This window comes from Henckelia pumila, chromosome 1 (genome assembly GCF_033568475.1).
Source record: "Henckelia pumila isolate YLH828 chromosome 1, ASM3356847v2, whole genome shotgun sequence".
In the NCBI taxonomy this organism is placed as follows: domain Eukaryota; kingdom Viridiplantae; phylum Streptophyta; class Magnoliopsida; order Lamiales; family Gesneriaceae; genus Henckelia; species Henckelia pumila.
Window position 1 is genome coordinate 87,470,051 of NC_133120.1, and position 17,027 is coordinate 87,487,077.

The following is a 17,027-nucleotide window of genomic DNA, read 5'->3' on the forward strand; positions in this document are numbered from 1 at the left end:
ATGTGTGTATGATAATACTATCGATGAGATCAAATCGATAGACTTTTGAACTCTGTCATCCTCAAACTCGAGTGGCAAAATATTTTCATCATACCTTATTTCTTCCATAACATCTTTCGACTGTGGTTCAATAAGAAGAGAAGACTCAAACGCCTCTAAATCTTCAGCATGATTTGGTTCGCACTCACAATCCTGGTTCTCTGAGTCATCATCATCGAACCAAATCGGGTTGGTCACTGCTTGAGTATCTTTCTCCACTTCCTGTTCTCGGTGTTCATGGAGGATTGATCTCTTGATATTCTCTATGTGCTCCACAAGGTGACATCTAGAATTTTTTAGATCTTCTACAGTTTCCACAGTCGATGTCACAAGCTTGCTCATGATATCCTCCAGCGGATGTAAGATCAACTACGAACAACTTCCCTCCTCGTTTTGAAGCTCGAATGGTTGGTCTATAAAATCTGGGTATTGAGAGTGTGAATACCGGTAATAGTCAAACTATCATCATCTCGGCAAAATACTGAAATACCGGTTGTGAAAGCTCCATCAATTACCCATCTTCTTGTCACTGCATCCAAACCATCAAGAAAAATTGTAAGGAGAGAATAGTTAGAAAACTCATGATACCGGAAAATGATTTCCAAATCTTTGAATCTCTTACATGCTGCGTAGAATGGCTCTTCGTGTTGTTGGGTAAAATTTGTTAATACTTGTCGATTTAACATCTCGAAGTATTACACCGCAAGAATCCCCCTTCGCCTATGCAAAATTTTTTCTATCTCTGGGTCGTATGGAAATTATTCTTCTTCCGAAGATTCACCTTCACGCACGAACAAACCAGAGTAGCACTAGGAGAAATAATAAAAAATAAAAATAAAAACAAGAACACAAATAAACTAAACGCCTTCCCCGGAAATGGCTCCAAAATTTGGTAACGCTTAGTCGTGTCGCGCCCAAATTAACTCAACTCAAATTAACTAAATAAACATGTAGTAGAAAGAGTAGGGATCGTTCCCACGAGGAAAGTGAAATTTTTTTGTGTTATTAAAAATACTAAAAAAGGAATTTGGAAATTTTATCAACTACGATGCAAGAATTAAAATAATAATAATCAATAAAATAACGAGACTTGGTATCAGTCGACTACACCCTTGAAATTATTCATTCGATCATCGATTCCCTAAAAATAATTAATTCACATTAAATATTCACCATTGAAAATTTAATTCTAGTTTCACCTTAATTTTAGTTAATTAAAAACCAGCGTTCTAGATTAACCCTTACCCCATAAATCAACCCGATACCAGCGATCTATATTTAAATCCACGACAACATTCAAACTAGTAAAACAGATGAATCTAGACAACACATACACCAGCGATTGTATTTAGCCTAGTCAATTGTTGTTCCTACGATTTAACAAATTCAATAGCAGAAAATAATAAACGCAGTTGCTTCGCAAATTAGATGATTCAAACAATTACGGATTTGAGTTCTAATTTTGCAATAGATTGTATAGCAAAATCCTAAGGTGATCAATCTTAAAATCTCACATACAAGCATGACAATCAATCCAAAACAACTCTTGATACTCAATTGGAATTAAACAATAAAAATCAAAATCTCTCAAATAAATAAATTCAAGGGTTCGTCTTCCTCAACCAAGTATTTAAACTTAGCCACAAATATTCATGAATATTCTAGCAAAATTCATGAAAAATAAATAAATCTAAGAAAGAGAGAAGAAACCTAGCCGCCAATGTATTTCTCATGTTCCAAGACGTCTACGATCATCTATTTTTCGAGTTCTAGATGATATTTAAAGTATAGAGTCCTTCTCAAGAAAGTTTCCTATTTAAAATATAAATTCCCGACTTTTCGTCTCGCCCGATTGATCGGTAAGATGTTGCAGATCGAGCGAGAAAATTATTCCAACTTTATGTCCAACTTTTATTTCTGCTCCCGCTCGATCGGTAAGATGTTGCAGATCAAGCGAGCAGCTTTTTTACCAGAGAACAGTGATTTTGAAAAATAGATATCCGAAGATCTAGCCGTCGGATTGAGCTGAAATTTGGACAGAAGCTTTAAAACATCTTTAATTTCATTCTGAACGGTGAAGATCGGATTTCAATCTTTCTAAAATTAAAAATGATATTTGGATCATTGTTGCTCCGTAATTCTTCTCTTATCTCGCTCTTTCCTTCCATCTTTAACTCCTTTTCTTCACTTTTCCTATATCAAATCACATACAATGATTAGTAATTATAACATGAATTTAATCAATCAAAATACACCTAATCATCATAAATTAACTCAATCAAGCATAGAAAAATACCATCACATCAAATTCCCCCTATTAATCTTTACTCGCCCTCAAACAACACAAAACCAAAAATAAGTTTGAACTCATAATTCATAACAAAAATAACCATGATCTTCACATTTGTGCCTCAAGAATAAACTCAATGCATGATCAAGAAAGACGCTAAAATTCTAACAACGGAATAAGTTTAATATCCAGACATTTCAACTAGAGATACATCCTTGAATGTGTGTGTGTGGTTGTTCATTAGTAAGTGTCATGCACACTTCACAGACCCATTCAATGTAAAACCCCACAACAGCTCAAGTTGCACACCAACAAATCAAATTAAACTATTGAGAAATTTTATAGTCTTTTCACTTGTCCGAGTAATTGCACCCGGTTATCCTCAACTCCATACATTCTCCTCCATTTTTAGCTCTTGGAATTTATAGGACTAGAATTTCAATCCTCATTCCAATGCCTCCCCTCACTTTACTAACTTCATTCTTTACTCTTTTTTTTTCTTTTTCCGATTAAGCTCAAAAGGGAGGTTGATAGGCTAGCGACTTCCTAAGTATCACAAGGCTCATATGACCTTAACTATGTCATATACAATTCACAAGCCATGACTCATGCGTGCTAAATAATTTCAAGAACCACATCAAAGTTTAATTTGCATTGGATATCAAAGTGTTCCAAAGTTAGCAAATCATCTATTTTCAAAAGCATGCACGTAATCAATTAGATATCATCACGGGCTAGTGAAATTCAACAGTAAAATTCATCACAAACTATGAGCTCTAAATTTTTTTTCCTCATAAAACGGCTAATTTCTCTCAATGACTGGCTAAGTCCTCTCTCCCATACTTAAAATCTTACATTGTCCCCAATGTAAGTAAAAATGCAAAACAAAAATAAATAAAACTAAGAATGAAAAAAAATATTCCCCTTGGGTTGCCTCCCAAGCAGCGCTTGATTTTCAGTCTTCAGCTTGACCCTCAGAAGCATTCCTCAAAGAGCGGCTGACGCCCAAAATAAGTGTCATATGACACCAAAAATGGGTCTTTGTTCCATGTGCCCTTAAGCTTGGCTAGATGTATATAAGTTAAGCTCTTCACCTCAAAAAACTCCATAGCGACTGGTAAAAATGGGAAGAGAACGTCTCGGTGGGCTCTGGGAAGCCAACATCTTTTGAAACTGGTACCGATGGAAAAGAAGGATTTTGGGGATGTGTGTATGATAATACTATCGATGAGCTCAAATCGATAGACTCTTGAACTCTGTCATCCTCAAACTCGAGTGGCAAAATATTTCCATCATACCTTATTTCTTCCAAACATCTCCCGACTGCGGTTCAATAAGAAGAGAAAACTCAAACGCCTCTAAATCTTCAGCATGATTTGGTTCGCACTCACAATCCTGGTTCTCTGAGTCATCATCATCGAACCAAATCGGGTTGGTCACTGCTTGAGTATCTTTCTCCACTTCCTGTTTTTGGTGTTCATGGAGGATTGATGTAGTGACCCTTACCCGGATCACCTACTAAACAGAACTTAGGCATGCAATTAACTTAATTAAACAGATATCAGAATAAAACTGCGGAAACCATAAACATTATACAATCCCAAGGAAAGGAATATGTAATTATCCAAATAATTTATACAACCAAATCGAATGCTGTACCAATCCAAAACAACAGAAATAAACCTAGACGAAGCTCCAGCTGGCTAACCACTGCCTAGCCCCTCTTGGATCCACCTGCCTCGTCCAATCGCAAAACTGTCCCACGGAATAGGGTGTCCAGAAACACAGGGTATGAGACGTGAGCATAAAATACTCAGTACGAGAGTATGAGTATACATGCATGCAAAGTGAACTCCCTATAACTCGAGGTCAAAGACCGGATAACAGAAACAAACCGGGCCCTGGTATGTAGCACGCTGTGCCGTCGCTTCAGGAGGTGGTTCCCATACCGAAAAATACCAGTGGATACGCCGGACCCAAATCGATGGAAATCCATCCACTAATAGGATAGGGTAAAAACCTACTAACAGATATCTCGAAGAAGATAGCTCAATATGCAAATGAATGCAGCATAAATCAATGACATATAAATCATGCAGTCACATAATACATGCATACTCAGTCAGGATATCTCGAACAGTACTTTCGTACCTCAAATCAATGCAAGCTCTACCAACTCTAGGTCCACGCCTATAGGCTGCTCTACACTGCCAAATGATACTACTATCATTAAAGTGCTCTAAAAGCCTTAACTAAGCTAAAGCATACTCCTAAATATTTTTAGGAAGCAAAAGCTATACCTTCGTCCGTCGTTAGCCCTTTGCTGTCGAATGCCTCAAAGCTAGGCTACAGCTTTGCTACAACGCCTGGACTGCTAAGCCACTTCCGGATTCCCCATGGGACGCCTAGAATGCCCTAGATCTAAGCTAGAAGACCAAGGAATCGAGAGAGAAGAGGTGATTGGTGTGCTCAAAACTGAATCTCGGCCTTCCTTTTTATAGACATCGATCAGAACGTCCGTTCCTTGATCGGAACGTCCGCTCCCGGATCGGAACGTCCGATCCTGCCATCGGAGCTTCCGAACATCCTCATCCTCCACATGTCAAAATCTCACTGGTTGACTTCGGATAAGGGAGATCGAAACCTCCATTCCCGATCATTGCTTCCGTTCCCATGCATCATGCATGCATGACGTCTTTCCGATCGGAGCTTCCGATCACCATCGGAGCTTCTGATCGCCAACAGAACGTCCGTTCCTGCAACGGAGCGTCCGTTCCTGTCTGAGCCTCCGGACCATTTCTGATCATTCCGGGTCCAACCCCAGACTCCGTTAATCCATTAAGAGTTCCCTTAATCATGTTTATCGGAATAATTAACAGTTAATCACTAAAACTTGATACGGGCCACTACATTCTCCCCCACTTAAGATATTTCATCCCGAAAACAGATCTTAAGTACTGAATGCAATACAAGGTACAGAAATATTCTTTATTCAGAATCAGAGTTTACAGAGTTTACTACTGAATACAACTCAAAACCGAAATCAAAACAACTCAGGATGGTCTTCACGCATCCTGCTCTCAATCTCCCAAGTAGCCTCTTCAGTGCCTCGAAGCTGCTACTGAACTAAAACCAAAGGAATGACTTTGTTTCGCAGAACCTTATCCTTATAGTCCAGGATACGAGTAGGTTTCTCAACATAAGTCAAATCCATATCCACCTTAACATCAGACCGCTGTAGGATGTGGGACTCATCTGCCATATACCGTCGCAACAGAGATACGTGAAACACGTCGTGAATACTAGACAGATACGGTGGCAAAGCCAGACGATAAGCCTCATCACCAACGCTCTTCAAGATCTCAAACAGACCGATAAACCTGGGAGACAAATTGCCCTTAAGGCCAAATCTGAGAACCTTGCGGAACGGTGACACTCTCAGAAATACTCTCTCCCCAACATCGAACTGCAAAGGCCTACACTTAGTGTTAGCATAGCTGGCCTGACGATCCTGTGCAGTCTTAATCCGTTTCTTAATCTGATCGACAATGTCAATTGTCTGCTGGATTAACTCCGGTACTTCAGCCTGTCTCTCCCCCACTTCTTCCTAGAAAAGTGGAGTACGACAACGTCGCCCATACAACGCCTCAAAAGGTGCCATACCAATACTAGTATGATAACTGTTGTTGTACGCGAACTCAATAAATGGCAAATGATCCTGCCAGGCTGAATCAAAATCCATAACGCACGCTCGAAGCATATCCTCCAAAGTACGGATAGTGCGCTCTGACTGACCATCTGTCTCCGGATGATAGACAGTACTCAAACTGAGAGTAGTGCCCATCGCACACTGAACACTCCCCCAGAACCTGGAAGTAAACCTGGGGTCTCGATCGCTGACAATGCTCACAGGCACTCCATGAAGTCGAACGATCTCCTGAATGTGCAACCGCGCCATGCGATCTACAGAGTACTCTCGGCTATAGGCGATGAAATGCACTGATTTGGTGAGTCGGTCTACCACCACCCAGATAACATCACAATTCCTCGAGGTCATCGGTAAATGGGTCACAAAATCCATCGTGATCAACTTCCATTTCCACTCAGGAATAGGTAGACTGTGAAGCAAACCTCCAGGTCGTCGGTGCTCTGCCTTGACCTGCTGACAAACCAAGCATCTAGAAACAAACTGATACACGCTGCGTTTCATTCCCTTCCACCAGAACTGAGTACGTAGATCCTTGTACATCTTGTTGCTCCCCGGATGAATACTCAACTTAGTGCGGTGCGCCTGAGACAAAATCTCGTCCCGCAACTCTTCATCCTTCGGAATCACAAGCCTACCAGACAAACACAGAAAACCATCTGACTGATAGTGAAATACAGACGAGCTACCCTCGTTGGCCAGACGAGCCAAACGTTGGGTCTTCGAATCAGTCATCTGAGCCTCTCGAATCCGCGAGTACAAAGCTGGCTCAGATAGAATCGCAAACATCTGGATACTCCGCATATCTTTCTTGTGCTTGAAGGTAAAACCTGAGGAACATCAATCCTTGATTACACTAGACATCGAACAAGTCTGAAGTGTGGATAGTCGTACCTTGCGGCTCAAGGCATCAGCGGTGAGATTAGCAGCCCCCGGATGATACTTAATCTCGCAATCATAGTCTTTAAGCAAGTCCATCCAACATCTCTGCCTCATGTTCAGCTCTGCCTGAGTGAACAGGTACTTGAGACTCTTGTGGTCGGTGAAGATCTCAAATTTCTCGTCATACAGATAATGACGCCAGATCTTCAATGCAAACACAATAGCTGCCAACTCCAAATCATGGACTGGGTAATTGTTCTCGTGCAGCTTCAACTGTCTAGAAGCGTATGCAATCACATGCTTATTCTGAGTCAGAACACAACCTAACCCCTAAAGAGAAGCATCCGTGTAAACCGCATACCCTCCAGATCCTGACGGCAATGCCAACACCGGCGCAGAAGTCAACCTATGTCGAAGCTCACAGAAACTCTCCTCACACTCTAAGGACCACACGAAGTCCACACCCTTGCGGGTAAGCTGCGTCAAAGGTCGAGCTAACTGAGAGAAGTTCAGAATGAAGCGACGATAGTACCCTACTAGACCCAGAAAACTACGAATCTCAGCAACTGTTGTCGGACGTGACCAATTAAGCACATCCTCGATCTTGCTCGGATCGACAGAAATTCCATCCCTGGATATAATATGTGTTGGAAAACTGTGTTCAGATCAATTAGAATTGATACCCGGTGCAGCGGAAGTTTAAAAATTTATTTTTATTAATATGGAACGATTCCATATCTGGGTATCAAAACTTTTACGATTAAATTCATACAAGTAAAACAAATAATCACAATTAATGTTTTACCTTAAATCTCAAAACGAGATTATGGACTCCAACAGAATTTAATCTGCTCTTCTTGTATATCCCGGGAATCGATGGCGTCACGATCAATCACCGGAATAAGGTCCACGAACAGAAAACAGAAACCCTCTGATTGACTGCACTAGAAACCAATCAGAAGTTTTGCGTAGAGAATAAACAGATATGATCTGTTAATTCAGAATTGTAATTTTTCACAAAAATCACAATCCGAATTTTCTCAAAAAGGAGCAAGGATTTTCGAAAAACCCTTAGAAAATAATATGCAGTGTTCGAAAATTAAGACTGAATCACTCACAATTTTCGAACCCACTACATGTATTTATAGATAATTTTTAGACTAGGTTAAGTTATAATTGTGTTAGGACTCTAACTCCTTAAAGCCCACAATCCATAACTTAAGCCCAACAAGCCAAGCCCGTTGTTCTAAAAATTAATATAAAATTCATCGTGACTCCGATTGATAAACTGATTTCACCAATGTGCACAGAAACCATTTTTGCATCTTTTAGAGTCAAGATAATTTTTCTGAATTCGAATTCAGTGATTTCCAAAAATGTCCATCTCTATGTCATTTTAGGAAATCCCACTCCCTTTAGTTAAGAAGTCCAACTTCTCTTTCATTAAATTTAACTCTTTAAATTTAACTATCTCTACGGGGTTTTAGTAATCCATTACTTGTGTAACCCTCAATGGTTCAGGAATACAGCTAGCCGTGGGCTCACAACTCCTTGTGACTCGGAACAACAATTTCCAACTTACCCATCGAATCATGGTAAGAGCGCCTAGCAACATCGCCCCATGATTCCCTAGGTATTACTGATAGTGCCTGCAAGAACTAGTAGATTTTGGTTAGCGTACAATACGGTCCCTTCATCTATATATCCCGATCGAATCAACAACCATTGGTATATCGAGAGTCGTTCGAGATTCGATAACTATGCATTACATCTTGGAGATCAAATAGTGACAGCGCATGTGTTACTAGGATAACCAATTAACCTAAAACACATCATGTACTCTGGCCAGAGATTCGTCACACTAATATCTCCTCAGATCGCATAGGATATCCACACTCACAAGTATGTGGTGAATCCTTGACAACAAAGCATCGACTCCTATATGTGTCGTAACTGTACCCAATCCCGACACCTGATGACCCCAATAGAGTCGGTAAACGAGTCAAAGTACAGTACTAGCATATAGAGTCTCAATGATGTTTCAAGTAATAAGGACTAATGATGTACAACCAAAACCGCGGACTTTATCCACTCGATAAGTGATAACCACTTGGAAAATCCGAATAGGGTAGTTCGATCATTCATCATATAAATATCCATTTGCATGCTTTGAACATCTCTATGTTCCATACCAATGAAACGTGGTACTCGGCATCGCAAATGCTAGTCTCAATCTCGAGCGATCCTTATCCTTATTTGCGGACGGCTCAATTGACTAGGAACAGTTTAGAATATACAGTGACTATAAGATGTATTTCATGATAGCCATCCCAATGTGCTACCACATCTTACATACACTATAGTATATTCAAGGTCTTTATCAAAACAACAATAGTATATCATAATATAACAATATGAAGAAAGATAAAGTCAATACCATTATAAACGTGTAAATTATATTAAACAAAAGATTGTTTTACATAGAGTCATAAAAGCCCTTAGCCACAAGTTGGCTAACCGGGCACCCACTCTTTCAATCTCCCACTTGCCCTAAAGCCAACTAGTCATACTACGTAATCCCATTGCTTCGCGATGTTTGTCAAACAATGGTCCTGGCAAGGGCTTAGTAAGCGGATCAGCGATATTGTCTGTAGAGGCCACTCTCTCGACACTGATGTCTCCTCTTTCCACAATCTCCCGGATGATGTGGTATTTCCTCAGTACGTGTTTGGACTTCTGATGAGACCTTGGCTCCTTTGCCTGAGCAACGGCACCCGTGTTGTCACAGTACACCGGGACTGGACCAACAGCTTCAGGAATTACACCCAACTCTTGGATGAATTTCCTTATCCAAACCGCCTCTTTAGCAGCAGCTGATGCTGCAATGTATTCTGCCTCAGTGGTGGAATCCGCTGTGGTGTCTTGCTTGAAACTTTTCCAAGAGATAGCACCGCCATTGAGCACGAATACAAATCCAGAGGTTGATTTCGAGTCATCCACGTCACATTGGAAGCTAGAGTCGGTGTAGCCTTCCAACTTCAATTCTCTTCCTCCATAAACCATGAACACATTTTTAGTCCTTCGCAAGTATTTAAGAATATCCTTCACGGCTTTCCAATGCATTTGACCGGGATTGACTTGATATCTGCTCGTGACGCTCAGAGCATTGGCCACATCCGGTCTGGTAGATATCATCCCATACATGATACTACCAATGACTGACGCATATGGTATGTGTGTCATCTTCTCTATCTCTTCGTCAGTCTTGGGACACATAGACTTGGATAAAGAAACTCCATGACACATAGGTAGATGTCCTCTCTTGGACCCATCCATTGAAAACCTTTTCAATATGGTTTCGATGTAGGTTGATTGAGTAAGTCCTATCATTCTCTTAGATCTATCTCTATAGATCTGTATCCCAAGAATATAGGAGGCCTCACCCAAATCCTTCATCGAGAATCTACTTGATAACCATATCTTTGTTGACTGCAACATCCCTACGTCATTCCCCATGAGTAGAATTTCATCAACATAAAGTACTAAGAATGTTACCGCATCCTTAACTACTTTCTTGTACACGCATGGTTCCTCCGGGTTCTTGATGAAACCAAAATCCTTTATTGTTTCATCAAATTTTTGGTTCCAACTTCTTGATGCTTGTTTGAGACCATAAATTGATCTCTGAAGCTTGCATACCTTATGCTCGCTTCCCATGGATGTGTATCCCTCAGGCTGCATCATATAGATCTCTTCCTTAATGTTTCCATTAAGAAAAGCAGTCTTTACATCCATTTGCCAATTCTCATAGTCATACCATGCTGCTATGACAATAAGGATTCTTATGGACTTGAACATTGCGACTGGTGAAAAGGTTTCATCATAGTCAACTCCTTGTCTTTGAGTATAACCTTTTGCCACCAATCGTGCCTTGTAGGTCAATACCTTTCCATCAGGCCCAAGCTTTCTCTTGTAGATCCATTTGCACTCAATTGGAACAATTCCATCGGGAGGATCTACTAAAGACCAAACTTGGTTAGAATGCATCGAATCTATTTCCGATTGCATAGCTTTAAGCCATAAATTTGAATCCGCATCAGAAATTGCTTCCTTGAAGTTTCTTGGATCATATCCAATGTCGGGTTCACTTTGATCCCCTTCAAGAAGAAGACCATATCTAATCGGAGGCCTAGAAGTCCTCTCGGATCTCCTAGTAGTAGGCGTGTCTTGTGATGATTCTTGAGGTGTAGGATCGCTATTTTGTATCTCGGGTTCTTTTCGAATTTCTTCGAGTTCCATCATCTTGCCTTTCTTATCCAATAATAACTCCTTCTCCAAGAAGGTGGCATTCCTTGAAACAAACACTTTTGTTTCATTAGGATGATAGAAATAATATCCGATTGAATTCTTCGGATACCCCACAAAATAACATAAGGAGGATCGACTATCCAACTTATCTCCCACTGTCTGCTTCACGTAAGCAGGACATCCCCAAATCCTCAAGTACGAATACTTAGGAGCTTTGCCATTCCATAACTCGTATGGTGTTTTATTTACTGCTTTAGTGTGGACGTTGTTTAACAACAATAGCGCCGTTTCAAGCGCGTAGCCCCAAAACGAAGGTGGGAGCTCAGTGAAGCTCATCATGGATCGAACCATGTCCAACAAAGTTCGATTGCGACGCTCCGAAACACCATTAAGCTGAGGTGTCATAGGAGGAGTCCACTGAGAGAGAATCCCATTCTCTTTTAGATAGTCCAAAAACTCGGTACTTAAGTATTCTCTACCTCGATCCGATCGAAGTGCCTTAATACTTTTACCTAGTTTGTTTTCTACTTCAGCCTTGAATTCTTTGAACCTTTCAAATGCTTCAGACTTATATTTCATTAAATATAAATACTCATACCTAGAATGATCATCAGTAAAGGTAATGAAGTAGGTTTTGCCACATTTAGTACCAATCCTAAATGGACCGCAAACATCTGTATGGATCAAATCCAACAGATTTTGACTACGCTCAGGTTTCCCTTTGAAAGGAGATTTAGTCATTTTTCCCTTTAGGCAGGACTCACAAGTAGGTAGAGAGTTAATATCAGACATATCAAACATGCCCTCTCCCACTAGCTTGTTCATCCTCCTTGAGGAAATATGACCTAGCCTAGCATGCCAAAGGTTTGCCGGGTTTTGACTATCGTCCTTCCTTTTAATTGTTGTTACCGGTTTATCAACATAATTAATTGGGACGTCTTTTAATTTTAAGCTATATAGATCGTTTTCAAGTTGTCCATTTCCAATCAAACATTCATTCTTGTAAATATTGCAAATCCCATTTACAAAATTGCAAGAAAAACCATCTCTATCAAGCATAGAAATAGATATAATGTTTTTGACCAAATCCGGAACATATAAAACATCTCTCAAAAATAACTTAAAATTGTTCTGCAAAACTAAATAAATGTCTCCTATAGCTTTGGCTTCGACTCTAGAACCATTCCCGAGCCTTAGCTGGGTCTCACCCATCCTTAGCTTACGACTTCTTGTCATTACCTGCAAATCATTGCAAATATGAGATCCACATCCGGTATCCAATACCCAAGAAGAAGTATTAAGCGAAACATTTATTTCAATGTAAAATATACCCTTTGCAGTTCGCAACTGTTCGAGGTATTCCTTGCAATTAAGTTTCCAATGACCGGGTTTCTTGCAGTAATGGCAAAGGTTTTCATCTTTTATCTCAATTGAAGCCTTGGCCTTTCCCTTCTTGTTTGGTACAATCTTCTTGGGCGGGGCAGAACGTTTCTTACCCTTTCCACTTGGTCCTTTCTTAGAGTTAGAAGAGGAGCCAACCAAGAGTACCGGTTTATCCTTCTTTAGTGTGGCTTCATAAGTCACAAGCATATTGACCATCTCTTCAAGGGTGGCCTCTATCTTGTTCATATTGAAGTTCATCACAAAGCCGTCAAATGACGAAGGAAGTGAAAGAAGCAACAAGTCCACATTGAGTTCATGCTCTAATGTCAGTTCGAGTTTTACCAACTTTTCAATGAGCCCAATCATGTGTACCCCATGCTCACGGACCGAAGTCCCATCTCGCATGCGGCAAGTCATGAGCTCTTTGACAGTCGCAAATTTCTCGGCCCTTGACTGAGCTCCAAAAAGTTCCTTGAGTGCGCTGTGAATGTCAGCAGCATTCACCGCATCCTCAAATCGCCTCTGGAGTTCATCAGACATTGATGCTAGCATATAAATCTTTGCCTTGACATCATGGTCCCACCAATCGTCAAGCTTTTTCAACTCTTCCGGACTAGTGTTAGCCGGGGCTTCCTTCGGAGAACGCTTCTCTAACACGTAGAAAGCCTTCTCCGAATTTAGAATGATTTTTAACTTACGGAACCATTCCGTATAGTTAGCGTCAGTCAGTTTATTTTGTTCGAGGATAGAGAATAGTGGATTGCGCGAATTCATCTTAATGAAATACTGAAAAGAAACAGACAATTATCAGTGATTTGTTCAATTAATTTACTAAGACATAAAATATGGCGAATTTCATTTTATGAATTACACTCCTACTATTTTGACGATTTCACTACCCTCTAGTGAAAACGAGAAATATTTTCTTTAGTGGGAACATGGAGTCCAATTGACAAACTATAGTCCCGAATAATATCAGCCAACTATAATTTTAAAAAGGTAGAGCCCAATTGCTTCCAAAGCAACCTCCATGTTTTTACCTCATGTCCAATAAGGGCCCAATAATATGACGCCGTTTATTGTGACATGTCAAGATGACCCATCAATATTAAGTTGTGATGGACGGTCGCCATGTGGATCCCCAATAATATGAGCCAATCCCATGGGAGTTCCACCCAACTTACAACATGTGTCGATCCAATGTACAGCTTTTTGACGAACGGGCCCCCCCAATAATATGAGCCGGACCGTATCCGCGGGTAGCATCACATACATTGATCGTTGATGGAAGGTAGAAATATTTAAACAATATTTAAAATTCCCTTTTGTTTACCTTGATATCAATTTTAAATCATATTTAAAATGAGGGATTTTATTTTAAAAATTTGTCTCATCATGCAATTTATGTATGCTTGCGGGATTCATACAATTTATGTCTAAACATGCATACATCAATAATATCATATATTATTTAAGGATGATCGATCCCATTTACTAATCGACCCGTGGTTGCCAATCACGAGTCTAAGTCCAATCCTAGGTGTTATGCAAGTATGCAATGCAATCCTATTACATTGTGCTTCCAATTTACATTTCTTCGGTCTTCATTGTCTGCTGGGCCCACCATTTCTTCAAAACTTTGTCTCCCACTAAGTCTAATAAATTTACAATAAATTTCGATGACAAATATGGGATACATTTTTAGGGGTGGGAACGGGCCATAAACCAGGCCCACTTTTATTACATATGACAATCATATTGGGCTATAAACCAAGCCCATTAATAAACACCAACAACAATAAGACAAATGTAAATCACCTAACATACACCTATAATATTGGTCATGACAATCGATCATCCTTTTATCCAATAATTAATTCAATAATTAAAATAATTGGATAAACATGCAATGACATCATAATTAAAAGATAAAATCATATTTTATCTTATCCATCCATAAGATCATATCTTATCATCAATTGTACCAAAATAATTAATTTTATAAAATTTAATTTAACGGATAATATTTATAAATTTTCCAAAAATTCAAATTTATCCAAAAATCAATTTTAAAAATTTCGGACTCGAACAATTCGATCCGATGCCTCGTGATCCAATCAAAAACAATTTTCGATCGGATCAAACACTCGAATTTCAAAAATTCAAAATTTTTAAAAATTAAAATTTTAATTTTCCGGGCCGCCCGGGACAATCTCGGGCAGCCCTTGCCCCGACCGGGGCTCGGGCTGGGCAGCCCGTCGCTGCCCATTGGGCAGCGACGATCGCTGCCCTGGGCAGCGCCGTGCACTGCCCTGGGCAGTGACAATCGCTGCCCTTGGGCAGCGATCCAATCGCTGCCCGTGTTTTGCCCGTCAAAAATTTAATTTTAAAAATTTGTTTTGTTTCAAAAAACCGAGGCTTAAAAATTTTGTACAATCGATTAATTTAATCGTTTGATCTGAGCAACCTGTCTCTGATACCACTGTTGGAAAACTGTGTTCAGATCAATTAGAATTGATACCCGGTGCAGCGGAAGTTTAAAAATTTATTTTTATTAATATGGAACGATTCCATATCTGGGTATCAAAACTTTTACGATTAAATTCATACAAGTAAAACAAATAATCACAATTAATGTTTTACCTTAAATCTCGAAACGAGATTATGGACTCCAACAGAATTTAATCTGCTCTTCTTGTATATCCCGGGAACCGATGGCGTCACGATCAATCACCGGAATAAGGTCCACGAACAGAAAACAGAAACCCTCTGATTGACTGCACTAGAAACCAATCAGAATTTTTGCGTAGAGAATAAACAGATATGATCTGTTAATTCAGAATTGTAATTTTTCACAAAAATCACAATCCGAATTTTCTCAAAAAGGAGCAAGGATTTTCGAAAAACCCTTAGAAAATAATATGCAGTGTTCGAAAATTAAGACTGAATCACTCACAATTTTCGAACCCACTACATGTATTTATAGATAATTTTTAGACTAGGTTAAGTTATAATTGTGTTAGGACTCTAACTCCTTAAAGCCCACAATCCATAACTTAAGCCCAACAAGCCAAGCCCGTTGTTCTAAAAATTAATATAAAATTCATCGTGACTCCGATTGATATACTGATTTCACCAATGTGCACAGAAACCATTTCTGCATATTTTAGAGTCAAGATAATTTTTCTGAATCCGAATTCAGTGATTTCAAAAAATGTCCATCTCTATGTCATTTTAGGAAATCCCACTCCCTTTAGTTAAGAAGTCCAACTTCTCTTTCATTAAATTTAACTCTTTAAATTTAACTATCTCTACGGGGTTTTAGTAATCCATTACTTGTGTAACCCTCAATGGTTCAGGAATACAGCTAGCTGTGGGCTCACAACTCCTTGTGACTCGGAACAATAATTTCCGACTTACCCATCGAATCATGGTAAGAGCGCCTAGCAACATCGCCCCATGATTCCCTAGGTATTACTGATAGTGCCTGCAAGAACCAGTAGATTTTGGTTAGCGTACAGTACGGTCCCTTCATCCATATATCCCGATCGAATCAACAACCATTGGTATATCGAGAGTCGTTCGAGATTCGATAACTATGCATTACATCTTGGAGATCAAATAGTGACATCGCATGTGTTACTAGGATAACAAATTAACCTAAAACACATCATGTACTATGGCCAGAGATTCGTCACACTAATATCTCCTCAGATCGCATAGGATATCCACACTCACAAGTATGTGGTGAATCCTTGACAACAAAGTATCGACTCTTATATGTGTCGTAACTGTACCCAATCCCGACACCTGATGACCCCAATAGAGTCGGTAAACGAGTCAAAGTACAGTACTAGCATATAGAGTCTCAATGATGTTTCAAGTAATAAGGACTAATGGTGTACAACCAAAACCGCGGACTTTATCCACTCGATAAGTGATAACCACTTGGAAAGTCCGAATAGGGTAGTTCGATCATTCATAATATGAATATCCATTTGCATGCTTTGAACATCTCTATGTTCCATACCAATGAAACGTGGTACTCGGCATCGCAAATGCTAGTCTCAATCTCGAGCGATCCTTATCCTTATTTGCGGACGGCTCAATTGACTAGGAACAGTTTAGAATATACAGTGACTATAAGATGTGTTTCATGATAGCCATCCCCATGTGCTACCACATCTTACATACACTATAGTATATTCAAGGTCTTTATCAAAACAACAATAGTATATCATAATATAATAATATGAAGAAAGATAAAGTCAATACCATTATAAACGTGTAAATTATATTAAACAAAAGATTGTTTTACATAGAGTCATAAAAGTCCTTAGCCACAAGTTGGCTAACCGGGCACCCACTCTTTCAATATGGCCAAGAAAGACCACTCGATCCATCCAGAATTCACACTTA